The sequence below is a fragment of the Lithobates pipiens genome, unplaced genomic scaffold, assembly GCF_037356315.1.
Source record: "Lithobates pipiens isolate NorthernLeopardFrog02 unplaced genomic scaffold, aLitPip1_a1.2 Scaffold_28, whole genome shotgun sequence".
Lineage (NCBI taxonomy): Eukaryota > Metazoa > Chordata > Amphibia > Anura > Ranidae > Lithobates > Lithobates pipiens.
In genome coordinates, this window is record NW_027507789.1 from 186,714,000 (window position 1) to 186,741,493 (window position 27,494).

At 45.3% G+C, this 27,494-nt stretch overlaps 1 protein-coding gene across 6 annotated transcripts in view; it reads right to left on the bottom strand.

Annotated features, from left to right (window-relative positions):
• The window catches only part of TANC2 (tetratricopeptide repeat, ankyrin repeat and coiled-coil containing 2), a 703,225-nt gene that overhangs the window by 317,323 nt on the left and 358,408 nt on the right, over positions 1-27,494 (bottom strand). The window lies entirely within an intron of this gene.

The following is a 27,494-nucleotide window of genomic DNA, read 5'->3' on the forward strand; positions in this document are numbered from 1 at the left end:
AACCAAAACCTCGGCATTGAAACTTTAGATGCCTATGAGATGTTTTCCATCAATAAATAGCTCTAGTCTTTGGCAACGTATACACAGGCCAGCGAGGACCTCTTGTTACCAAAGTATGAAAGGATAACTTATTTTTAATAATTAGGACCGAGATTCTGCATAATTACAGCTGCTGGGCTGTCAGGAGGATCGATAGCGCTGCGGGCAATAAAACAGCGAGGCGTCTTTGATTTCAAACTTCTGTTCAATCTCGTTACAACAAAGACTCACTTAATTAAGGGCCAGAAAACGTCAATTTGTTTTAAACAAAGACTGATTTGTTTCATGCCCGATCTTCACCAGGGAGAAAATGAACAGTGGATTTATCAATACAAATCTCCCACTCAGATCAGGTCACGTGTCCTAGATGAGAAAGACTTCCAGCCAGTGATACATATGAATTAAAGAGGAAGAAATTCTTTATTATATCAGTAACGTGTGTTTGCCATTCTTGATTCCAATCTCTTAGGAGAAGACCTATGTAATTCCATTCATCAGTTCTCATTTTATCAGGATGAGTCCATACAATCTCCAACAGTCTTCAATATGTACAGATAACTTTATCCTTTGCTTATCTCCTCACCATTATTCCTACTCTCCCCACCTAGAATTTCTTCCTATTAACCCCACAACATATAACCTTCGATAAAGATTTAAACAATATTGTACATAATACAGTGACACTGCAGGGTGCTCTTCATAGTAACTTTGTCCAACTAGAAAGGAAATGCCTGAAATTTTTTTAAAAGGCATACATGGGGCGTTCAGGGGCGGACTGACCATTCGGGCACTCAGGCACTGCCTGAGGGCCCCATGCCACTAAGGGGCCCCATCAGGGTTGCCAGCCTCAATAAAACCAGGGACAGTATGTAAAAATCGGTGTTTTTTTAAAAATCCCAAGATTATAGCTGGTCCAGCTCTCCAGTACCCTTTCAGTGTGTATATGTGTATTCTGTGTGTGTATACTGTGTGTCTGTGTGTATACTGTGTGGCCCCATAATCTATTGCCTGGGGGCCCCATAATCTCCTATTGCCCGGGGACCCATGAGTTGTCAGTCCGCCCCTGGGGGCGTTTGAGAAATTAGCTTGATTTCCCCATCAACACAATGTATTGAGGCAGGAATCCCTCCTGCCAGGCCATTATCTTCACCCAGTAGCCCATTGCCCTCTCCTATAGCATCCGCTAGTGATAGTCACAGGTAAAACCCGGCATCCTGGTTGCACCCAAGTTGTTCGATCAACGTGGTATGTTCAGTCTGCCCATATACAGTTCGAATCTCAGCCGGTTCTTGCTGAACTGGCAAAGTTTCGAACAGTGTATGTCCAGCCTAAGGTGGACATTTACCCAGCTTGGATATGAACAGAGATAAACCCAGGCCCTGTGACACTAGCTAAATGCAGTGCATCCTCCTATTCATAATTGTAAGACATTCACAAGGGTTTCTCTAATGAGTGAATAACCTCTATGACATTTCCTTTAGGCTACACAACTTGTTTCTACAAGGCCTCAAACACACATATGCTTTGTTTAATCTTAGCATGTTTACACTCCTAAAACCTGCAAATTAGGCATACATTTACAAAGCATGCTACAAGTTAGGATGGAATTTTCGTAGCCCTTGGAGGACACATTCTGGGAGAACTGATTAAAGATCACAAATGGAATGCTTGTAAACAAGCTTTCAGCAGACTTTTAAAAGCTTCAGATTAATTTATATAAGATACAAGTTAAAAAATTGCTGTGTGCATGAGGGCCTCCAGAGAAAGGCTAGCCATAGAAGCTGAGATTTCTCTTGATTAGCCTGTGAGCTGACAAAAAAATTCAATAGATTCCCACATCCAAGCCAAGGTTTGTGTATGAAGGAAACTCTTCTGCCAGCTATTACATCCTGACAGCCATTGCTCCTGTGGTGTCAGAATACCCAAACAATGACTTCAGTTACTGTTCACAAATTTGTCACCCGGTTTGTCGAGCAGTGTGGTGCCCACACAGCCACCCATGGCTCAAATTTCGTCCAATTCCTGCTGCAGATTCGAGCTGAGTACGCCAAACAAAAAGATGAGTGACCTAAAGACAATGTCATACAAGTCATTTGCTCATTCATTCTAAGGCTTTGTCCACATGGGTGTATGTAAGCGTATGTCCATGCTAAGGCCGTGTTTTGCCTGCTCGGGGGGTGCTCAGGTGTTCCATTCATCTCTGTGCAGGCAACCATATTCATTGGGGAAATGGGATGCAGCAGTTGCATCGATACAGCTGCTACTCCCAACTTGTAAGTCACGTGGGTGCCAGAGGGCAAACAGTGTGTGTTTGAGCCCTTAAACAAATGTCAGATTGAGAGTAGTAGCTATATTTGTGCAGCCGCTGGGTGCCAAATGACATAAATGAGAACACCAGTGCAAACATGGCTTATGCTTAAAGTGTTCACAGTGAGCATAACAAGTATGCTTTACTGCATATACAGACTGATTTTACTGTTGTTTAGTAACACTAAGTAAGGCTGCCTGAACGAGGCCTAATGATCTCACACTTTTTAGACTAGCATTTATAGGCCAAAAAAAGCTTCAAATTAAGTTCAACTCCTCCTATTACTCCAGATTACCTTTCCATATATAATCTCCCTATGGCCAGACATACATGATACAAATTTAATTTCCTGCAATCACAGGTTGCAGGAAAGAGAAATTTGCTTGATTCCCCCCATCGACACAGACAGTGTTGACAGGGCAATCCCTCCTGTTGAGCAATTGTATTCTCCCGGCAGGGGGGGGGTTGGGGGGAAGGAATCACAAATACGACAGGCTGGTTGTACCCATGTTGAGCGATCAACTTGGTACATTCAGCCTGCCCATACATGGTTTGAATCCCAGCTGATTCCTGCGGATAGGCCTGCCTATCATCCTTCCTTCTACTTCACAGATTCACTCTCTAAAATTCTTCATATGAATCCATAACCTCACTAGTTTCCTATATTGTGTTTTTGCCACGTTTAAGGGTGAGAGTAACAGCATGTTTCAAGTATACATGAAATCCTACAATTTACTTTATGTGTCAAGTACTGATAAATGCCCGGAGACAAAAGGAAAAACTGAAATAAAGGAAAGGGATGGCCGGCACTCATCCAAAATAGTATTTCTTTATTAAAGCGGAGTTCCACCCACAAATGGAACTTCCGTTTTAAGTGAAGGTGACCCCCTGACATGCCACATTTGGCATGTCTTTTTGAGGGGGGGCGGATACCCTCTTTTAAGGGGCATCCAGCTTCCACTTCCTCCTGGGCCTCTGCGGAGTCGGCAGGAAGTTCATCTCTCCCCCCTCCCTCCATGCAGTCTTCTGGGACACATCAACGCATGGGTAGTGCGTGCCTGGCTGTGAAGCCATAGCTGGGTGCCCACAGTCACAATGCCAGCGCTGAGGAGGGGGAGAGGAGCGGGGCTTCATTCACCTGAATTGCTGGACCGGGGGACAGGTGAGTGTCTGATTATTAAAAGTCAGCAGCTACACTTTTTGTAGCTGCCGACTTTTATATGGAGGTTGGAGGATGGTGGAACTCCGCTTCAAATGCATGTACAAAGCTGTAAAACAGCCTACGCGTTACGGACATAATCATGGCTGATAAAAAAAATGAAATAAGTAACACTTAAATAGTATATATAATAGTATATATAAAGGTCACATGATTAACCAACATAGGTGAATTAAAAATGCAAAAGGACTAATGTCCAAAATGCATAGGGTGTTTTACAGCTTTGTACATGCATTTAATAAAGAAATACTATTTTGGATGTCATCCTGAGGGCCGACCATCCCATTCCTTATTCTGGTATGTTGGAGCCTCAAGGTCTGAGCACCGGGCTGAGATTTTATGTGTGAAGGTCGCAGTGCCAAAAAGGAAAAACTCCAGCTAGCTTCTAAATCATATGGTGCCGAACATTTTGAAAACCTTCCCACCGTCAAAGGTAGAGCACATAGCCTGACGTCGTCCTAGAGAGGGCTTACTCATGAATTCTATAGAAAGGTGTCCATCCTTGGTGTTGATACACTTCTCTCAGCAGACATTTAAAGCCTCTGCAATATTTAGGCAGACACCTTTCCTGTGATGTTTTCTTCTAATGAAAATGAGTGCAGACACCCAACCTCCGCCTGCTTCACACCACAATGTCACAAGAAACTCATTCCAAGTGTCTTCACACATCCTCCCCCATGCCTGAAACTTCTCATCCAGCAAAAGTGGAGCTCTTCCCATTCCCAGACCACCAACCAGCATGGACAAGACCAGCTCCTGACCCACAAGCACACCACACAGATGTTCAAACGTTCACGCTCTTGTCAACAGGCAGCACCTCATACAAATTACATAGCAGAGACAAATACTAGGGGATTCATACATTATGTATGCAGGCTTACAATATTCAGTAATTAGATCCCTTTAGAACATGTTCAAAGATGCTTTTCACTATCATTTATAGAAAGTATCACTGAAAACACAGGAAATTTGTGAGTATTATGGAAATTGAGGTAAAAACTCGAAGGGCTTGTTCTCCTACATGCGGTTTCAAATGGAACATGTGAAAAAACTGCCAGGTAAACATCATTGCTCTATACAGATCTTCACAATGCACTGCCTCCGATTATTATAATACAGGATTTATATAGTGCCAACAGTTTACGTAGCGCTTTACAACTTGGGGGTAGACAGTACAAATACAATACACTTTAATACAGTAGGAATCAGAGGGTTGTGCTCCTTAGAGCTAATCCAACAATCCAAGAGGGAAAGTGAAGAGATACAAAAGGTAATAACTGTTAGCGATGTGCCGATTGAGAAGATAAATGTACATTTGTTAGGTGGGGGCCAGATAGGCTTCTCTGAAAAGATGAGTTTTCAGGGATTGTCTGAAAGTGGATAAAGAAGAAGACCGGACAGAATGGGGTAGAGCATTCCAGAGGATGGGAGAGGCTCTGGAGAAGTCCTGAAGGCGAGCATGGGATGAGGCGACAAGGGAGTTTGAGAGCAGGAGGTCTTGGGAGGAGCGAAGAAAATGATTAGGTTGGTATTTTGAGACTAGGTTAGTGATGTAGCTGGGGTCCAGGTTGTGGATGGTTTTGTAAGTTATAGTTAGTATCTTGAATTTAATTTGGTGGCTGAGTGGCAGCCAATGGGAGGGATTGACAGAGGGGTACAGCAGACGCTGAGTGGTTTGTGAGGTGGATGAGCCTGGCAGCAGCGTTTATGATGGATTGAAGTGGGGATAGCCTATTTAGAGGTAGTAAGCCAATGAGGAGTAGCAGTAGTCGAGGGGGGAGATGACCAGGCAGTGGATTAGAAGCTTTGTGGTGACATTGGTTATGAAGGGGCGTATCTTGGAGATGTTGCGGAGGTTGAGGCGGCAAATTTTGTACAGCGATAGGATGTGGAGCCAAAAGGTTAGTGCAGAGTGATCTCTAATCCCAAGAGCCGGGGGGGGGGAGCGGACATCTGCTGTTTTTTACCGCAGTCTTCTACAATCAGAAGCAGCAAGGCTTACAGATCTTTAATGTTCTAATGTGTCCTGACCAAAGTTGGAAAGGCACTGGTAACCAGGTTTGAAGCCCATTCAGGACACTATATGCATGGAAGTTGTATGTTCTCCTTGTGATTGCATGGGTGTAGCTAACCTTTGCCCTACACACATTGGGTGTAGAACCATAATGGGCAGCTCTAATGGCCAATGTGAATGTGCATGAGATAGGAAGGGGTGGTTCTCAAGCCTGGGAATTACCAAAGCTTTCTGCGTCATTATAATGTTGGCAGAGAGATCGGAGTAAGCTCTGTGTTCTCTGCATGTTGCAGACGAGGCAGAACAGAGAACTGATTGCTCCCAGTTAACAGCCTTCCTCCCTTTTAGTAATTAGGCTGCTTTCACACACGCTCTGTTGCAAAAACATGGTAACAATTACATATGCATTTTTGCTGTGTCTACGGTGTGTTTTGCACCTGCTATAAAGCACATGCAACTGCAGGACCAAAATATGCAACCGCAGTTGCATTTTTGATGCGTTTTTCTTTCATTTCAATGTGAAGGTGTGTTTTTGGTGCACCAAAAATGCAGCATCAAAGGACTTTTTAACACGCAACTGACCGGTGTGAAACACTCCGTAGGATTTATTGTTCATGTATTCTTCTTCTGCTCTTGGCACAGCAAAAAAATGGAAGAAAAGCTGATCGGTGTGAAAGGGACCTTAGGAGCAGCATCTGCTTTTGTTTAGAAGAGTGGCGCGAGCTTGTGCTTGCAATACACTGCGGGTGAGTGGGCGCTGAAGGCAAAGCGGCATACCCGTACATCGCTGCCTATTTTTGGGTTCAGGGCACGCACCCTGTTTGGCACCTGCTGTGTCAGTGGGAGCCTGTCAGCAAGCGTCGGCCAATGATTGACGGCTGGGACCTGCTGATCGGCTTTGCGCAATCACAGCCCTGAGCTCTGTGTTGGTAAACAATAAAGAGCTTTATACAAAGGGAGCGATCTGTCAGTTTCTGATCCCTGTAAAGGGATCAGAAACAGAGATCTTTAGTAAAGAGCAGCACACATTACACATTGTTGGGAACACATTTAACCCCTTGATCACCCTAAATGTTAACTTCTTCCCAACCAGAGTCATTAGTACAGTGACAATGTATAGTATTATCACTGATCATGGTATTAATGTCAGCGATGTCAATGGCAGTTAGTCAGTTAGTGTCAGATTGCCCGCTAAACTATTGCAGTCCATTTATAAGTCGCTGATCACCGCCATTAGTAATATAAGAAAAATGAATCAAAAATTCCAGTATATATACACACCATAGTTTGGAGGCGATCTAACTTTCACTCAAACCAATCAATTCACACTTATTAGGATTCTTTTCATCAAAAACATGTTGCAGAGTACATTTTGGACAAAATGTAAGAAGCATTGGATTTAAAAAAAAAAAAAAGTTTTATGGGATATGTTTTATAGCAGAAAGTAAAAACACATAATTTTTCTAAATTTCTTTTTTTTTTTTTTTTTTTTTTTTTAAGCAAAAAAATAAATAAAAAATAACCCAGTGGTGATCAAATACCACCAAAAAAATTTATAAATTTGTTTGGGTAGAGCACTGCATGACCGGTCAATAACCAGTCAAAGTAACGCAGTGCTGAATAACAAAATTTCTGGTCACGAAGGGGGTAAAATCTTCAAGAACTCAAGTGGTTAATTACCCGCAAAGTGCCTGTATTTTATACCCGCAGAATTTATGTTTTTTCACGGTGAATAAAGTTCGCTTTATTGATATTAGAGACACAAGTTACAATTCAGAAAACAGAAAAATCCAAATTAAAGCATAAAACAGGTGGTGTAGAACACACAACAAAGAAAAAGGAAAATCAGGATATAGTACAACCCACATGGAATACAACATATATTATTCAACAACCGTCCCCGACATTACCCTGCGAAGGCAGTGGCTAGCCAGAGATCATACAAGAGATAAAGCAGTATGATATCCACCATGCCTTCATCAAATCCCACAGAGGAGGGGGGGGGGGGGGGGTGCATGTAGAGATGGGGAAGACCAAGGGAAAAAGAAAAGGGCGGAAGAGGAAAGGGCAAAAGCACGGGGGGGAAGGACAAGAGAAGGAAAAAGAAAAAGAAGAAGAGAAGGAGGGGGGAGAAGGAGGAGGGGGGGGGGGGCGGAGGAGGGGGGGGAGAAGTCCCGACCCACAGACCCGATGAGAATTCCTGTATCTATATCCCTGCCCTGTCTCCACCCGTCCAGGGCAGCCATATGCCATCAAACTTCCTAGGGCACTTCCTACTAATATATGTCATTTTGTACAACGGGAGGGCCTTATTAATGATGTCCTCCCACAGAGTCAGCGTCGGGGGGGAAGCAGAGGTCCAGCGAAGGAGAATGGCCTTCTTGGCATAATAAAGCAAAAAGGCGATCAGGAGTTTGGAATAGCGTGGCCTCTGTTCCTCGTCCTGAATGCCGAGAAGAGCCAGCTCTGGAGACCGGGGCAGAGAGAAGCCCAAACGGTCATCAATGGTGTCAAACACATCAGCCCAAAAGGCGGCCACCATCGGGCAGCTCCAGAACATGTGGAAGAACGTTCCCTCTGCTGCTCCACATCTGGTACAGGCAGGGTCCCGCTGTCGATCCAGTCTGTGCAACCGCTGCGGAGTGTAATAAACCCTATGTAAAAACTTAGTCTGTATTACCTTATCCCTGGAAGAAATCACCAGACCAAGACTATCCTGGAAACAGTCACCCCAATCCTCCCTCTCAAAGGAGGGAATGTCCCTCCGCCAGGCTTTCCACAGTTTCTCCATCTTGGGAGAATCCACACTGAGTAGCAAGGTGTACAGGGACGAGAGAGGCTTGGAGAGCTGGTCCAGAGACAGTAGGTCCTCCACCGGATCCATAGATAGGGTTGCAACTGCTGGCAGCTGCGCCCTGGCCGCATGTCTCAGTTGGTGGTAACGGAAATACATCCACCCGGGCAAATCATACTTAGTGGCAAGTTCCCCATACGTCCTCAGGGCACCCCCCGTGATGATATCGCCCAACGTCCGCTTCCCATTTTTATCCCCATATTCAAAAATCCTTTGAGCAGTGCCCAGCATAGACTTCTTAGTCAATTCTATCCTATGGAGCTCGACCGCCCGAAGTGCCATTTGCCATTCCTGATATCTGAGGGGGGTGGGGTCCGCCACATGAGAACTCTCCCTTTCCCTTAACACCCCCTCCAATTCCTCCAGCAGCTGCACAGACCGCTTGCGACACCGGACAATTCTAGAGGCATATTCTCCCCTCAGCCAGCATTTGAACGCATCCCAGACCACCCGGGGCTCCGCAGAGTCCGCATTCTCCAACCAGTAACGACAGAGGGCCTCCGGCATATCCTCCTGAACCCCCACATCTGCTTTTCAATACCCCGACAGCCTCCACAGTCCCCTCCGCAAAGGGAGCCCAAGAGAGACCCCAAGGAGGAGGGGAGCGTGGTCAGACACCCCTCTGGGCAGAATCCGCACACTCACCACCCGACTCAGCATAGCCTGTGAGACATACCCCAGATCTATGCGAGAGAAGGTACGAAATGTGGCAGAATGACAAGTATACTCCCTGCCCGAAGGGTGAAAATGGCGCCATACATCCACCAGCCCAAAAGTATCAGCCCATCGTGTCAGACCCGGAGTCTCACGAGAGGGCCTTTGGAGTCTATCTAGCTCCGGGGACGGAGCCATATTATAATCCCCTAACAACATGACATTTTCCACTCCATACTTTATAACTATGTTCATAATGGCAAACAGAAGGTCAGTATCTGCGGGGGGAGGCAGGTAAATACCCACCAGAACATACTCCACATTCGCAATAGTAACATGCAAAACTATAAGTCTGCCCCCCGGATCCGTTTTCAACTCATGGAGCTGGAACGCAAGGGATCTGTGAACAAGCACACTGACCCCCCTGGAGTAACTCGAGTAGGTGGCATGGTAGTGTTGGCCCACCCACGCTCTCCTGAGGCCAAGCACTCGTGAGCCCATCAAATGCGTCTCCTGAAGGATACAAACATGTGGTGAGTATCTTTGTAAAAAGGTAAACACCAACGAGCGCTTGACCGCGGAGTTCAGACCCCTCACGTTCCAGGATAGAATAGAGAATTCAGCCATAACTGAAAACCATCAAAAATAAATGCCCGGATCTAGTCACATAGCCCCTTCCCCAAAGAAAAAACCATCCCGCCCCCAAGGGTGCCCCAGTTCCGGAGTACATGTAGGCGGCAAAGCCCTCCTGAGCAAAAACGGTGAACCCTGGGACCAGAAGCCACCCCCCATAGTAGAATTGTACATGTGTCAACATACCGTGAAAAAAAACAACAAACACAAAACCCAAACTTAGACTAAACAAAAACTGATCAGCAACAGCCGATCGCCCCCGCCCCCCACCCCGCAAAACCCCAACAGTGGAGTCCCGCATAGATCCCAAAACTTAACCGCAAAATACCCTTAAGGCTTTGTGAGCAACTTACTCAGGTAGGCGTGCACCAGACCGCCAGGAGGACGCAGCCCCCCCCTCACCTCATACACACAGAGGGGGAGACCACTATTCCTACCTGTCACCAGCGCTATAACCTCCCCGTAAGAGTTGCTAGAGCACAGAAGACATATCAATAAGGTTCACCCAGCCATTTCCCACAGCAAAGTCCTGAGCAGAGGAGTCCCCACAATCCTGTAGGATGACCAAGCATGACAGGCACACTCCAACAGTCCATCGGGTCCCAGCCGGGCTGAGGCGAGGGCGGGGGACACCACATCCGTACCCCCCCCTCAATTCAGGGAAAATGGAGAAAAAAGTAAAAAAGTAAAAAACAGAAAGCAAAAAAGGAATCCGCAAATGAGGAAGAAAGTACAAAGCCACCGCAGCAGACACATCAGCCAGGAGTAAATCTTCAGGATAGTCAGCCAGGTAGTGTCTCCAGCCAAGATGCAGCCTCCCTGGGATTAGTGAAGAATCGGACAGTCTCTCCATCCACCACCCGCAGTTTCGCCGGGAAGAGGATGCTATACTTAATCCCTTTAGCCCTCATGGAAGCCTTGACCGCATCGAAGGATCTGCGCTGCTTCTGAGTCTCCATGGTGTAATCGGGAAAAAACAGTAGCCTAGAATTCTGGTACTTGACCTCCTTCAACAGCCTCGCCGCTCTGAGCACCTCATCCCGGTCCCTGAAGTTCAACAAGCGCAGGATCAGGGTGCGCGGGGGGCTCCCCGCCGGTCCCCTCTGCGGAGGGACCCGGTGAGCCCTTTCCACCGTGAAGTAGGGGGACAACTGCGCCTCCGGGAACAGGGAACGGATAAGATCTTCCACAAACACCGTGGGGTTCTGTCCCTCCACCCCCTCCGCCAGGCCGACGATTCGCAAATTGTTCCGCCTACTGCGGTTCTCGGCGTCCTCCGCACGAAATTCCAGGGTCCTCACCTTAGCCTGCAAGGTCCGGAGCGCCACCGAATGTTCCGCCAGCACATCCTCCGCCTGACCCACTCGTTGCTCCGCCACTCCCAACCTCGAGCGGATCTTATCTAGGTCCTGCCTGATCAGGCCGACTTCCGTCTGGACCACCTCCATCTTCCCCGTTAGCGCCGTCTGGCAGGCCGCTATGGCGGCCATCACTTCAGGTATGCCCGGGAGGGAAGATACATCAGCCTCCGCCGGCGCGGTCTGCGTCGCCATGTTGGAGTGGGCACGTGGCCCTCCCGCTCCACTGGAGTCCGGAGCGTCTAACGGCAAAGCCCCTGGGGGAAACCGATTCCTCCTACCGCCCTTGTGTCCCGCAGATGAACGGGACGGCATAGGGTGAGCCAGACAAACTGCCAATAGTCAATAGCGCGGGTAAAAGGATGCTGTAGGATCAGTCTCTAGCAGAGCTCCGGGAAGCACGTCTGCTCACGCCGACATCTTGGCCACGCCGCAGAATTTATGTTTAATGTATTTTAGATTAACAATTCTCTCCAAGGTCATGATGTACCTGTTGAAGCTTGTGTGATGAAATATTTATCAGGCTCGAACTATAATTTTTTTTTTTTTTTTTTGGGGAAATATTATTTGAAATGTCCAATACAAACTAAATCCACTTATGATCAGGTAACCCCACAGCTGAAAACTTTGAATAGAGACAAATGCAACCAATGGGGGGATGTTCAGGACAATAATAACTGCCCTGAATGTCCTTTTACAAGACAGACTGCATAGAGAACAAGTGGTCTTTATTTTAATAAACATATATTGTATTGTGTATTCGTCTCGTCCTTTAGAACAATACCGGTAAGTTATTTGGTTTTATTATCTGAGCGTTTCCCTAGCTGACTGAGCAGTCAAAAATTTTGCCCAACAGGGGGTTGCCAAGGAAAGTGATTTTTCAGATTTTTCGGAGGAATTTGCAGAAAAAAACATTTATTTTTATTTTTCTTGTAACTGAAGCCCCAGTGCAATAAAAAAAAAAAGAAGAATGTAAACACCATGTCATTCCCTCAACAACTTTTGTCTAATTCTGTACTTCTTTTGTCTCAACTCTTGTCCTCCTACAACCACAAAAAATACTACAAAGCACAGAAAACACACAACTGTGAACAAGGAAACCCACAGAAAATAATCCCTTGATATGAAGATGAATGATTATAGCGCATTTTTTTTCCAAGGCGCTGCAGGAGACCACCACATAGGGCAACAGCAGTGAAACATTACCATAACAGCTACTCAAATGAGGCATATATCCTGTATCATCACGATTACCTTAATGATTCCAGACAAAAAATAACTTCTAGCTATAATGAATTAACTCTCGATGGGAACGCAGCAGATCTACATAGTGCAGTCTGTGAGAAGCGTGGTTAGAACATTTGACGGTCAGCCTTAACCTGTCCTAGGTATTTGGAAATCTTTGGAAATCTTCAAAATAGAGTATATAATCAATTAAGTCCGATATCTGTGTACAGTAATAAAGGATCAATTTTTTTTTCCAAATGTGTTTTTAGAAGGATAAAGCCCCAAAAGATGAGCAAGATGACTACAAAACGTCTCAAGCTGACAGTAACTCAAAGCCATACCCGATTCATTTTTATTTTTGTTAAATCAGCGGGTTGAACTAAAATTTTTTTTTTTTAATAAATTTTTTTTTTTTTTATTAAAAAAATTAAAAGAATTCCCCCATCCACACACTTCGAGTGTATGGATGGGGCAATCCTGCCACAAGCTATTGTATTCTGCCAGCAGGGATCCTTTGGTGGCCGTAAGATAGAATTATCAGTGTTGCCGGTTCTAGCCGGTGGCACGGATCGTTTAGGAAAAATCCAACAGCCTGGTTGCACACAAGTTGATTGATAGACTTGTGTACAACCAGCTAGCCCATACAAAGATCGAAATTCGCTTAAGGCCCCTTTTACACGGGCAGGTAGAATTCAGCTTTTAGCTGCTGATAGATGAAGTTATCTACGACACCTGAACTCAGACAATGCTATCCTATTGCCCCATTCACCCACTGCACTTAGAAACGGTTTCGTTACATGGGGTTTTGTGCGGTTAGAAAAAAAAAAATTGTGACTCCAGGACCGATTTATTGTAGATATCTGTACATAACTGTAGATAATCGCAGTGTACCATTTCTCCTGCAGATAGCAGCAGCAACAAAGGAAGAAAAACAATAGGAAGCACGTCAGAAATGGCAAGAATTTTCCAACACAGCTAAATGCAGCTGAATGTAAATGCAAGTAAACGAAGTTCATCGCTATGTACAACTGCAAGCGATCGCTGTGCCTGCAGTCTTGTAATTTCAAAATAACAAAACATGCTTTTAACAGCTGTGCTAGTATCTGAAGCCCTTAGGCTACTTTCACACTGGGTCTGTGCCGTGTTAGCGGCCGAAGAAAGGGTTAAAACCACCCGTGTTGTGCCGCTTCCGAAACGCTTTACAGGATAGCATTGGAGGTGGCTATTTTTAGCGCCAAAACGCCTGAAAAATGCCTTCAGTGTGAAAGCAGCCTAAAGATGGAGGACTTTTGAAAATCCCAACACAGACTACTTATGCTCACTAATTAACACTCAATTTACATCTGATTCATTATTTTTGGTGCTCCACCCTTTTTTCACACTTCATTACCCCCTAAGGAAAACATTCAATACGTTTAACATCTAAATTAAGTTGACCATAGAAGGACTGAATTTCAACCCATCTATAGCTGCTAAATTTTTGCCGGACCAGAGCATGTAACCAATCGGCTGCAGCACTGATCAATGTATTTTGACAGTGGAGGAGTCCCGCTGTCAAAATACAACAGCTCAATGGGGAGGACTCCCAAACATCCACCTTGATTGTTAGGATGGCAGAACCAATTTTTATTTTTCAGCCCCCTGCCTGTTTAAGAAAAACAATCAATCTATAATTGGCCAGTTTTAACCATACACAGCTCACATTTAGAGCCATGAGTGGCCCTGTTGGTCCCACCCAGCTCAACAAAAGTTGATGAAAAACTCAACTGGGTGTCCTTAGTGTACCAGTTGTGCACGGCCCTAAATACGTCTCTAAAGGGTGCTTAAAGCATTCCCATGATGTGAACTACAATACTGGTATACTGAATTGATAACTAATGTGAACTACATATTTTTAATGTCCGGTTGTACAAATTTGTGACAACTCAAACCTTTACCTGATTTATATATAAAAAAAAAAATAAGAAAAACTAAACTGAGCCAGGTGGAAAATCATTGGCTGAACAGTGACTGTATCCAATCAGATGCAGAGTGTGTGGTGCTGCAGCTGCCTGAACACAGTGGCTAGCATTGCCTGTGCTCTTACTGCAGCTGATATTTCCATATTACTTACTTCCCATGCCTTGGATTCGGCCATCTTGGTAGGGGCAGGGCTTCCGATTCCTCATGTCGAAACCTCCAGCAAGGAGAACATTGAACAACAGTGACATCACCAAATCTCACTTCAAATGACTAGAGTCTAGCAGTCAGCAGTACTTTATAGCTCACACTGCAGATACAGCTATGAGGCTGTAGGCACAGGAGTTGCCTAGGCACACATACATACCAGGAAGTGCAATGCTAACTAATTCCAGACAAACGGTACATTTCTCAGGGGACTACTGTTTAGCAGTGGCAGCTGCTCATTAGGGGCGCCACCCCCCTCCCCCCCAATCCATGCTCCTGGCCTACATGCAGGGTGCCGGACGCATGTTTTTTTTTAATGGATTTTTTTAATTTTTTTAAAGCATGTGATTGGAGCCTGAGGCTCCAATTGGCTTCTGCGCCCTGGGCCCACCCTGTTGTGTGACATTAGCGAATTAATATTCGCTGATCTCATTTCTGTTTCTTCGGACACCCCATTGGCCGGGAGCCCGAAGACCCCATTGGCCGGGAGCCCAAAGACCCCATTGGCCGAGAGCCCAAAGACCCCATTGGCCGAGAGCCCAAAGACCCCATTGGCCGAGAGCCCAAAGACCCCATTGGCCGAGAGCCCAAAGACCCCATTGGCCGAGAGCCCAAAGACCCCATTGGCCGAGAGCCCAAAGACCCCATTGGCCGAGAGCCCAAAGACCCCATTGGCCGAGAGCCCAAAGACCCCATTGGCCGAGAGCCCAAAGACCCCATTGGCCGAGAGCCCAAAGACCCCATTGGCCGAGAGCCCAAAGACCCCATTGGCCGAGAGCCCAAAGACCCCATTGGCCGAGAGCCCAAAGACCCCATTGGCCGAGAGCCCAAAGACCCCATTGGCCGAGAGCCCAAAGACCCCATTGGCCGAGAGCCCAAAGACCCCATTGGCCGAGAGCCCAAAGACCCCATTGGCCGAGAGCCCAAAGACCCCATTGGCCGAGAGCCCAAAGATCCCATTGGCCGAGAGCCCAAAGACCACATTGGCCGAGAGCCCAAAGACCACATTGGCCGAGAGCCCAAAGACCACATTGGCCGAGAGCCCAAAGACCACATTGGCCGAGAGCCCAAAGACCACATTGGCCGAGAGCCCAAAGACCACATTGGCCGAGAGCCCAAAGACCACATTGGCCGAGAGCCCAAAGACCACATTGGCCGAGAGCCCAAAGACCACATTGGCGATGGCCAAACACGGAGGAGACAAAAGGGGGGAAGCCACTGCCACAGCTGTGACCTGGATGGTGTAAATGCGGGGCTGGTGGGCGGTGTTATCAATGGTGTGCGGTGGGCTGGAGTGACAGGGGGGTCTCTGGTCAGATCTGTCCAATACTCCCTGCCCCCCCCCCCCCCCGGACTGATGGAGCCTCAGCCGCCACTGCTGTTTAGGTAGAACAGTTACCTACAACTCTTCATGTTTTCAGTGCAGTTCCACTTTAAAAAAAAAAAAAACGGACTTAGTTTTTTTTTTTAATGTATGCATCTCAGAGAGTTCACTGACAGAATCCAATACAAAGGTAGATGAGCCAGCTGCAACAGAACATCTACCAGTGCCCCGAGGCCATAAACAGAAAGCTACTTAAACTTCTTCCTAGTGAGGAATCTTGGTGACCTAGTATTCGGATTGCTGTACATCCTCCTACTGACCACTGGTAAGATGAAGCAAATAATGTGTTTAGTGTGTTAAGAAATAAAAAGCCAACAGCAAAAAAATTTTCCCCAAGAGTCTCAATGTACTGTCACACTATGTTTCACAGAGATTTATGGCTCGAAAAAAACCCAGTTACATTTCCTGTAAATATATTTGAATTAGAGAGAAAAAAGACAAATATATACAAGAACACATACTGTATATTTCATCAGGACTGACACACTGGTGTAAATCTGAAGCGCTAGATCCCAAATAAATGAAATCTCAGTGTGAAAAATTTATGAAGTCAATTTTTTGAACTGTAATATCTCTGGCAAGGCAGTTTTCTTTTTCTTTTTTTTAAACCAAACACGGTGTTTTAGGCAAGATGCAAAAGACATAGGAAAAAAGTTTTTTCACAAGGGCAAGCCAACTTTTTTTTTTTTTAAGACTCGGTTCACACAGGCGCGACTCGTCCAGGCGACTTCGCCGCCTGACAAGTCGCCCCCGTTCTGTACTACGGAACCGTTCTAAGAGGAGCGACTCAAGTCGCTCCGACTTAGAAAAAAGGTTCCTGTACTACTTTTGGCATGACTTCGGGTGACTTGCATTGACTTCTATACAGAAGTCATTTTGCAAGTCGCCGCTGAGGTCTCGGCAGGTCGCGGCGCTGCAAGTCGTGCCGCGTCCTGTGTGAACCGAGCCTAAGGGGGTTTTGATTGACTCCCTTCATCAGGGCTTTATGATTGAAAATGAGAAAAAGCAAAAATTGGACACTGCGGGATTAAATAATGAGGTCAAAACATGCCAAAAACACTCCAGCAGCTGGTTTTTTATTTAATTTTTTTTTACAAAAAAAACAGTTCATGAAGAGAACTGATTTTTCCTAAATTTCCTCAAATGTGGCCAACACATGGGAAAGCACACGCTGTACTGCACTGAATAGTTTAGAATGGTTGTGTCTTACCCCTCACCACTTCTGACATTTTGTCTATTGCTAAATATAAAGTACACATCTAAAACCAGCAATTTCTCTACGACCAGATGATGACTGCAAACAGTTCACTAGGAGACACTTGTTCAGCAGAACTCCTTCAGTCACCACCGTTGAAGGAAAGGGACAGCAAGGCCCTTCTGTGAGTTATTTGTTTATTGCATGTTCTCGACTGATCCAGAGGTCGTAGCCCACACCAGAAGAAAAGATAAGGCCTTCTCAGAAAGAGATCCAACATGTGGAAAATCTACCCTTGTGGCAGGTGCTTCTGACCAGCAGAAGAGCTCATTATGGCCTCCAAGAAATGGATAATCACAAGTTCACAATCAAAAGTTGGCTGTAAAGATGAGACACTCCTTGACCATATGAGTATGCAAACAGCAATGAAGATGCTTAAAGTGGTGTTCTAGCCACAAAATTTTAATAAAGGACACTTACCTGTCCAGGGAGCCCACAATGTAAGCCCCCCCCAAGGCTGATCCATCCATCTTATCGGGTGCTGCCATTCTAAGGCCGCGTACACACGGGCGGACTGTCTGCCCAACTTAGTCCGCTGAAACGTGTTTCAGCGGACTTTTTCAGCGGACAGTCTGGCGGACTAAGTCTTTCGGAATTTCCGTAATTTTGTCCGTCCAAACTTGGTTTCAGCGGACAGTCCGCTCGTGAGTAGGCAAGTTGGACGGACTAAGTATTGCGCATGCTCAGAAAGGATTTACACGCCGAAGGTTGCATTGCAGTGTATTGGACGTCGAATTTCTAGTCCCGTCGTACGTGCCGTACACGTCATCGTGCAAGCTTTCGGCGGACTGTCTGCTCATCATGTGTGGTCAAGTCCGTTCATTCGAAAGTTGGACGGACTGTCTGTCGGATTGTCTGACGAACTTAGTTGGCCAGACAATCCGCCCGTGTGTACGCGGCCTAAGGAAAACCAGCAATGGAGCCATGCGGCTTCACTTCCTCAATTTCCTACTGCGCATGTGCGCGGTGCTTTGTGAATGGCCAGCTTGTCTTCTGGGACACACACAGGTCCCAGAAGACAGCCGGGGGGGGGGGGGTCTCGCCACAAAAAAAGGATATGACGTCCTGCGCCGCAGCCCGGATGGATCGGAAGTACACTATGTACTTCATAAAAAGGTAGGAAGGGAAAAAAAATTAAAATTTTAATATCCAAAAACGAAGGGTGGTCTTTCCTTTAAGACCACCTTTCAAAAGTGGGTGGAGCTCTGCTTTAAAGTGCAAGTTCACCTTTTCACACTTACCTTCATGGGTGATCAACTGTCACTTCCCATACAGCCAGTGCAAGAGTCCAGGAATCTGAAAGCACAGTTTAGAATCGCTCTGATCCATCCTAGAAGTCCTAAGGAGTTTCTGAAAAGAGGGTTGTGCCACAGCAGCTTGTACAGACTTTTAAAAAGATTTTAATTTTGTAACAGCCAACGCATTTCGGGGGTTCAGCAATTCCCCTTCATCAGGGCTAAAAACAGGATGATGCAGGCACTTGGATTGGAAAGGCTAATGCCGCATACACATGACCGGACTTTTCACCAGAAAAGGTCAGACAGTCTTCCTTTTGATGGAGTTACGATGGACTTCAGAACGAATGGACTTGCCCACACATGAACAGACTAAAGTCCGTTCGTTTTGAACGTGATGACATACCACGGGACTAGAAAAGGAAGTTCAATAGCCAGTAGCCAATAGCTGCAACTTGCGTCGTATTTGGTCCGTCGGAATAGCATACAGACAAATGATTTTCCCGATAGGAATTGAATCCGTCTGACAGATTTGAAAAATGTTCTATTTCTAGGTCCGTCTGAATTTTTTTTTTTTTTTTTTTTTTTTTTTAAGAAAAACGATCGGATTATCCCACACACATGATCGGATATCCAACGGAAAGATTCCCTCGGACCTATCCTGCCAGAAAGTCCGGTCATGTATACGCGACATAAGGGAAGAAGAGCAGGCCTTTTAAATGTGGGCTGCTGCACAGGCTGCCTAACAGCTAATCGCCCACGGAGGTAAGTGCAGTGAACACCAGGGGTGGGGGGTGAGGGATGAGGAGGCTGTTAGTTCACATTTTCATTTTTTAGTGGAAAGGTGAATTTACACTTAAGCTGGCCATACACCTATAGATTATCTGCAAATTTTCTATGGTTAGATGGAAAAAGTGGAAGATTCCTCCATCCACACAGTTTAGCAAATATGGAGAAATCTGTTGCACTTTTTCCATCTAACCATAGAAAATCTGCAGATAATCTATAGTTGTATGGCCAGCTTTAAACTGCAGAAACCCGAAGTAACCAGATGTTACATTATTGTATCCAGAGAGGACTGTTGATCAGTTGCTCCAGGTTGCCGTCGTTTTCATAGCTCATTGTGTATTGCACCATCTACTGAATAAGCCTGTTTGACATAAGCCAGTAGAAAAGACGGCGCACACAGAACAAGATGCCCTTTGAGTGTGGGTGGTTATCCGCCTCTACAAGTTCCAGCATACTCTGCCAGCTTTTTGGAATGTGTTGGGACCTGTAGTACAAAAAACAGCTGGAGAGACGTGAGATGCCTACAACCCCGAACATCTCCACAGTTCACATACACTTAACAGGTCATTAGATCTGTCCCCTCTGGTTCAAACTTCCTTCAACCACTAAGAAAACGTCAGTAAGACTCATCCCAGGAATGTATATAAACTAACATATGACACACCACTATCCAAACCAAAACACTCTGCAACACATCTCCTGAACATCTCCTCTACAATCTGGGTCTTCATCACATTACAAACTGCAACATTGTTACACAGAGTTTCTTTCCACAGTTGTGTGTGCTGGATGTAACTTCATCTATTAGAGAAGCTGTTACAGCCAATATCAGAGTCATTTGACAATTACAGAAAAGATCAGTCGATTAATAAATGATCAAGTTACAAATGTGTTCCCAATTGAGAGAAATACACATAGAAAGCCACAGACATAATAGACCACCCAGAAGTTCCCACATTGTTCTGTGTCATGTCCTTTTGTTTTTATTGAGAAATAACAATAAACGTATTTGTTAGGCTTCATATACACTGGCTGCTCCCAAACAAGTTTAGAAGCCTTCAACGTCTTTGGCCAAAGCCCCTAAACTAAAATCAATCAAAGCCTATGTGTCCATGTATCAGAGCTTAGAAGCAGCAGAGTTAAAGGGCAGTAAACATCCTTCTCCTGAACGCAGAAACATCACGTTCAGGAAGGTTTTGGCCGCCAAACACGTGTAAACGCGCCTAAACACTAGTAGCATTTAGCACTTGGGCATTTATTAAAGCGGAGGTCCACCCTAAAGTGGACCTTCCGCTCATCGGAACCCTCCCCCCCTCCGGCGCCACAATTGGCACCTTTCAGGGGGGAGGGGGGTGCAGATACCTGTACAGTACAGGTATCTGCACCCACTTCCGGGATAGCTCTCTGCGGAAAGGGGCGTAGATTACGCCCCTTTCTGCAAGTGCCCGCCCCTTTCCGCAAGTGCCCCGCTGCCTGCTGGGAAACACACAGATCCCAGAGGCAGCGGGGACCGTCCTTATTGCGCAGCGCAACTCGCGCATGCGCAGTAGGGAACCGGGAAATGAAGCCGAAAGGCTCCATTTCCTGATTCCCATACCCAAGATGGCGGCGGCAGGACCCGAGAGATGATCTAGAGATCGGCTTCGGGTGCCGACATCGCGGGCGCGCTGGACAGGTAAGTGTCACTATTTTAAAAGTCAGCAGCTGCAGTATTTGTAGCTGCTGGCTTTTAAAAAAAAAAAAAAAAAACACGGAGTCCCGGCGGACTCCCGCTTTAATTTCAATGGCAAGTGCTCTGGCCAATGAAATGATGAAGAACCCAAAAGCTAAAAATTGCAAAAACGCGGTACTGCTTTTTTGGGGCGTTAGCGTTTTTATACTACCAGGAGAGTTTTAATTTAAAGCGGTTGTATACTACTGGACTAGGGCTGCAACTATTATTTTCATAATTGATTATTTGGCCGATTATTGTTCCGGTTAATCAGTTAATAACCTGAAAAAAAAAAAAAGGTAATTTTGCTGCGATTTGTATTTTTACATTTTTTTTTTTTCATTTTTTTGGCCAATTTGTTGTTGGGCAGATTAAAAACACAAATTGCAGCAAAAACGCATTATTACATGCTTTTCTGCAGTTTCTCCATTGAAGTATATTGAACCAAAAACCCAAAATAGCACAGTTTTGTGTTAAAAAAAAAAAAAAAAGTCCTTGTCTTTTCCAAATATGCAGCAGCTGAAAAAAATAATGGATGTGAACGTGTCCCATAGGAAACCATGTAAATGAACTGTAGTGTGTTTCTGCAAAAAAACACCCAAAAACACAGAGGTGTGAGCCAGGCCTGAGATGTTTAGTAACATAATGGGGATAAAAAAACAAAAATTTGTATAAAAAGAGCAAATTCATTTTTTAATATGGGACAGTGAAAGTAATATTTACCGTCGCAATTTGCTCTTTTTGTACTATAAAGGGTTAATTTTAGGGTTTTTTTTAACCCCATTATGTTAGTGGCCGATTAATCGATTATGAAAATAATAATCGATTCATTATCGATTAGTTGCCGATTAATCGATTTGTTGTTTCGGCCCTATACTGGACTTTTTTTTTCCTTTTCCCTTGCAAGGTAAAGTTATAATGTGCTAGCATACATCACATACTAGCACACTATGTGACACCTTAAAACGAAGTTGTTCCAGCATCGCAATGTCAGCGCTGCAGGGGTTCCCATCTTCACCGGTCTTGCTTCGGGTTCACAGGCTCTGACTGGCCGGAGCTGCGATGATGTCATTCCCGCGTATGCGCAAGGGAGCCTCCATTCACGGCACAGGGCTCTGAAGGAACGACACAGGTGGCGGTTTCTTCAGAGCGCATGCGCCAGTGTCACTGAATACACACGGTGCACGTTTAGGAGATATTTACACTACCCTATAGGCCTTACTATAGGCTCACCTATAGGTAAAAGTCAGTAAAGAAAGTTTACGGCTGTTTGGATGACCATTTTCTCCCCAGCTCCTTTGATTTTCAGATCATGGGAAGTTGGGTGGGAGGGTCCCCAAAAGGTCCCCTATGGCTCAAATTTCATCAGGTTCAATTCACTCTGTGTATGGCTAGCTTTGGAGGGTATGCAGTGAGGGCTTTTTTTTTTGCCCACCTTGAGGATATTTTTCTAGAAGATGCCACCAGATACCAATACATGTGAATGGCAACCCATGGTGTGTATGTGAGCCGCTTAGGCTGCAAATAAGTGTAGTCCTGTGCCTGCTGCTGTGAGTGCTGGCCTGGAAGGATCCCGTGCACGCTCCAGACAATGATAGAGAAGAGCTGAAGGTCCCGTGAGCTGCACATCAGAACAAGACCGGCTGTGTGTGAACAAGTGGCAGTCTCAGCCTGGACTCCTGCCACACCACACCCCAATGCCTTTTACTTCACCCACTGGAGTTTACTCACTCATGAGTAATGCGGCTCCTGGGACCTTCTGCTCATGCACTGGCATTTACTAACACACGTATGTACAGTTTATTTTCCCAAACATGTCACATTTGGGGAAGTACACCGCACGTGCATGAGCAGGCAAATGCTGATGCAGAAGCGATCGGCATATACACAAGTATGGCTGCATACAGCCATTCGCTTGTATTGGAAATTTTTATTCTCAAGGACTTTTAAGCCATTAACACTCGCCTGCATGAGGCCTAAAAAGATTCACATCAATTATCCAATCACGCTGAGAAGAAAAAAAAAGTAAACAAGGATTTTCTTTTGTCAATTGGATAAAGGAAGCGGATCTTCAGAAATTTGATTGTGCAAACACTCTTAAATCTTTTAGTAAATCAGCCTTTAAAGTGATTGTAAAGTCTTTTTTTTTTTCCTATAAAAATAATAAACATGTTATTTATACTTACCTGCTCTGTTGCAGGGGATTTGCACAGAGCAGCCCTCCTCTTCTCGGGTCCCTCTTCTGTGGCCATGGCCCCTCCTCTCACGTTTAGGGCCGGTTCACACAGCGAGGCGGGGACCTCAGCGGCGACTTGCAGAGGACTTCTGTATAGAAGTCAATGCAAGTCGCCCCCGAAGTCGCCCCGAAGTAGTACAGGAACCTTTTTTCTGAGTCGGAGCGACTCGAGTCGCTCCTCTCAGAACGGTTCCATTGTACAGAACGGGGGCGTCTTGCGGGAGCGAGGCGAGGCGAGCCGTGTCGCCTCGCATCGCCTCGCTGTGTGAACCGGCCCTTAGTGTCCCCACTGCAAGCAGCTTGCTATGGGGGCACCAGAGCCGAGTCACAGCTCCCTGTGTCCATTCAGACACAGTGCCCCGACCTGGTCCCACTTCTCTCTCCTGATCGGCTAGCTGACTGTGAATGAAAGCAGTGGCAGCCAATGGCATGGCTGCTGTATCTCAGCCAACCAGGAGGGAGAATCTCGGACAGCTGAGAGATTCGTTGACATCGCTGGACAGAGAGGGACCTCAGGTAAATATTACGGGGGGCTGCTGCACACAGAAGGCTTTTCATCTTAATGCATAGAGCGCATTAAGATAAAAAAAAAAAACCTTCTGCCTTTACAATCACTTTAACTCTAAGTGCAACCACCGGAAACCCAGGCTGGAACAATGATGCATAAATATTTCCATAAAAAGTACAGTGTGGAGTTCCAGCACACCAGTGACCAGCGAATGTCAAGAAAACAATGTGCAGTCTCATCCATACTTCTCTACACCATGTAACAGTACATAGTACAGCCCTACACTGGGCCTCATCACAGCACTTACAAAGACATTTAAAAAGCATATGAATGACTAATATCAGAAGCCCTGGCCTGGACATGGCTACGGCATGTACAAAAAAAAAGGAGGTATTATCAGGCCTTTGGAGCAAATAAGCAAACAAGTTTTGGCTCATCGGCTGTAATTATCTACGAATCAGAATACACCCAGAGCCTTTATGGTATAAGCCAGGGGTCTCCAAACTATGGACCTCCAGTTGTTCAGGAACTACAACTCCCATTATGCCTAGTCATGTCTGTGAATGTCTCAGTTTTACAATGCCTCATGGGACATATAGTACAGCAACAGCTGGAGGGCCGTAGTTTGGAGATCCCTGGTATAAGATATAAAACCCAATTGCTCAACAAAAAAGTTTTGTACAGAAATAAAATGGGATAGACAAAAAGACATGATGATGGTTGCAACAGTACTGAGTTAGGTCACATGCACACTGTATTCTCTATGACGCCTTTGCTCCTACAGGTGTTGAGCAGGAGATAAAATGCTGTACAAAGCTGTGTTTTTTGCATGCACATTCACACTCTCATGCGTTAACACACATTCTGCCATGGTTGTAAAGGCACAATGGTTTTTACCTTCATGCATTGTATGCATGAAGGTAAAAAACCTGTGTGCAGCAGCCCCCCCAATACTTACCTGAGCCCCATCTGGATCATCTCTAGGGACTCCCACTCCATTGGCTCCTGCTGCAGTCAATCACAGCTAGCGAGGCTATCAGGAGACGGAGGGGGTATGTGAGTGGACACACAAAGCTGCAGCTCGGGACCGAGCCTGCTTGGGTGCCCCCAGAGAAAGCTGCTTGGCCGGCAGGAGGGGATGATCCAGGAGCGTCGGCGTAGGACCCAAGGTAAATATAACAATATGAATATAACAAGATAAGAAGAGACACCAATTACCAGTCATTTTCACTGTTTGAATGTGCAAGCAGTAGAGCACTTTCACTTTCTTTTTTTTTGCACCTTTGGCATAAATTGTCATCACTGGGACTATATATCTACCACTTATATTATAATATTTATTGCACCAGTCACCTTACGAGCATGTGATATTTATGAACACTCAGAAGTAATTTATTAACTCATTTACGCACAGATGTATGCATTTTTGTTGATTGAGTTACTTATTGTTTAGTTTTTCACATTACTGTGGACAGTGTGACATCTTTATTCATAAATATATCATGTTATTTGTAAAAAAAAAAAAAAAAAAAAAAAAAAAAGAAAGGCTCTAATATCACTTGAATGCATTATATTTGCCAGAATGTTAATTTACTCTGGTCATTAGAACGTGCCTAGTGTTAACATGCATTTAGACCTCTTTTACACTGGGCCGTTTTTCTGGCGTTTTTCAGACACTTTAGCGTTAAAAAAAAAAGCGCCTGAAAGGAGCCTCATCTGCAATCGCAATGTGAAAACCCAAGTGCTTTCACACTGAGACCCCTTTCACACTGGGACGTTTTTCAGGCACTTTAGCGTTAAAAAAAAAAAAAAAAAAAAAGCACCTGTAAAGCGACAAAGAAGCCTCATCTACAATCCCAATGTGAAAATTGGAATGGCCTGCAAAGCGCTTTTGGCAGCGGCACTGTGGGTGATTTTAACCCTTTATTTGGCCACTAGCGGGGGTTAAAAGTCCCCCCTGCTATCGCTTGAAAAACGCTGGTAAATTGCCGCTAGTTTAAGCGGCACTTTATCAGCGTTTTTCAGGTGCTAGCAGTGTGAAAGGGCTCTTAAAGCACTTGGGCTTTCACATTGGGATTGCGCTTCTTTCAAGCGCTTTACAGGCGCTCTTTTTTTTTTTTTTTTTAACTCTAAAGCGCTTGAAAAACGCCAAAAAAATGCCCCAGTGTGAAAGGGGTCTTATGTACTGTTAGTTAGGCACTTTAAAGCGGGAGTCCGAGTTTTTTTTTTTTTTTTAAAAGCCAGCAGCTACAAACACTGCAGCTGCTGACTTTTAAATAGTGACACTTACCTGTCCAGCGCGCCCGCAATGTCGGTACCCAAAGCCGATCTCTCGATCGTCTCTCGGGTGCTGCCGCCGCCATCTTGGGTATGGGAATCAGGAAGTGGAGCCTTTCGGCTTAATTTCCCGGTTCCCTACTGCGCATGCGCGAGTCGCGCTGCGCAATAAGGATGGACCCGCTGCCTCTGGGATCTGTGTGTTTCCCAGCAGGCAGCGGGGGACTTTCGGAAAGGGGCGTAATCTACGCCCCTTTCCGCAGAGAGCTATCCCGGAAGTGGGTGCAGATACCTGTACTGTACAGGTACCTGCACCCCCCTCCCCCCTGAAAATTGTGGCGCCGGAGGGGGGGAGGATTCCAATGAGCGGAAGGTCCACTTTTAGGGTGGACCTCCGCTTTAAAGTGTTTTTTTTTTTATACTCAAAAGCTTCTCTCCTAAATATGATGTTGGTGTGTGGGGGGTGGGGGTGTCACTGGGGGCTTCTGCCTCTAAACTCCTACAGTGTGCATGGACACATAGGCTAAAATTAAGGGACATTTAGAGGCAGAGGGGGAAAAAAAAAACGCAAACGCCTGTAAGAAGCAGCGTTTTTGAGCTCAAGTGTGCATGAAGACCTTCATCAATCCGCAGCACTCCCAGGGAAGGATCTCTGCTCAGGAAGGGATAAAATCTTAAAAATGGTCACTTGTAATACTCACAGTTCTAAAGAGACAAATGCATATGGGTATAGAAAGATCATTAATCCAAATCATCACTTGATCAGTGTTAATACCAGCGGCATTTAGGATGTGTTTTTCTCCCATCAGACTCAAATAATAGTCCATTTATATGGATAGATAATTGCTATCTATGGTTAGTAAGATGATTGTTTTGTAGAGAGGAATGACGGTATATTTCCCTACAAGGCCTTGTAGAATATGGGTTTAAACAAGTGGAGGGATGACACCTCCTGGATTGAACAGGTACAACGTTCCAGAGAATGAGAGATAGAACACAGGAAACTTGGAGGTTTTTAAAAGCAAAATCTGTGTTTCTGCCCCACAATCACAAAGGGTTACATAATCAAAAAAAAAAAAAAACGCACATCCACCGAAGCTGAGAAGTTGGGGGCTCTAGCAAGCTTTTCAGACAGAAGAGGCCTAAGTTATTTAAGGCTTTGAAATTCAGGAAGCAAATTTAAAAAAAAATAATCGCAGTTTTTCAAGCAACCAACTGAGTGTCAGCAATATCAGCTAAATACAGTTGAGTAATGACCTCCAGCAACCATGTACATTGGGTTCACTGAGTGCAAACATTCACAGGATGGGCAACACTTAAGTGAAGCATGCCAAAAAAAAAAAAAAAAAGGCACCCAGTACATCAATCCTCTATGCTTGGCAACCAAAAAGTCAGCACTCGGCAGCATTACTCATAATATTTATTTTATTTAAGGTACTTTTACAGCACAACCCAAAAGATGGTCAAATATTTATACTATAATAAACATCCAACACGACTTCACTGTACATGGATCCTGAAGGTGCCATAACATGACATGTCACACCGGTTCTCATGGACCACAAATGACAAAGATACCTTTATTTCTGCAGGTGTTGCTGTACTAGATAATCAAGTTCTCAATACA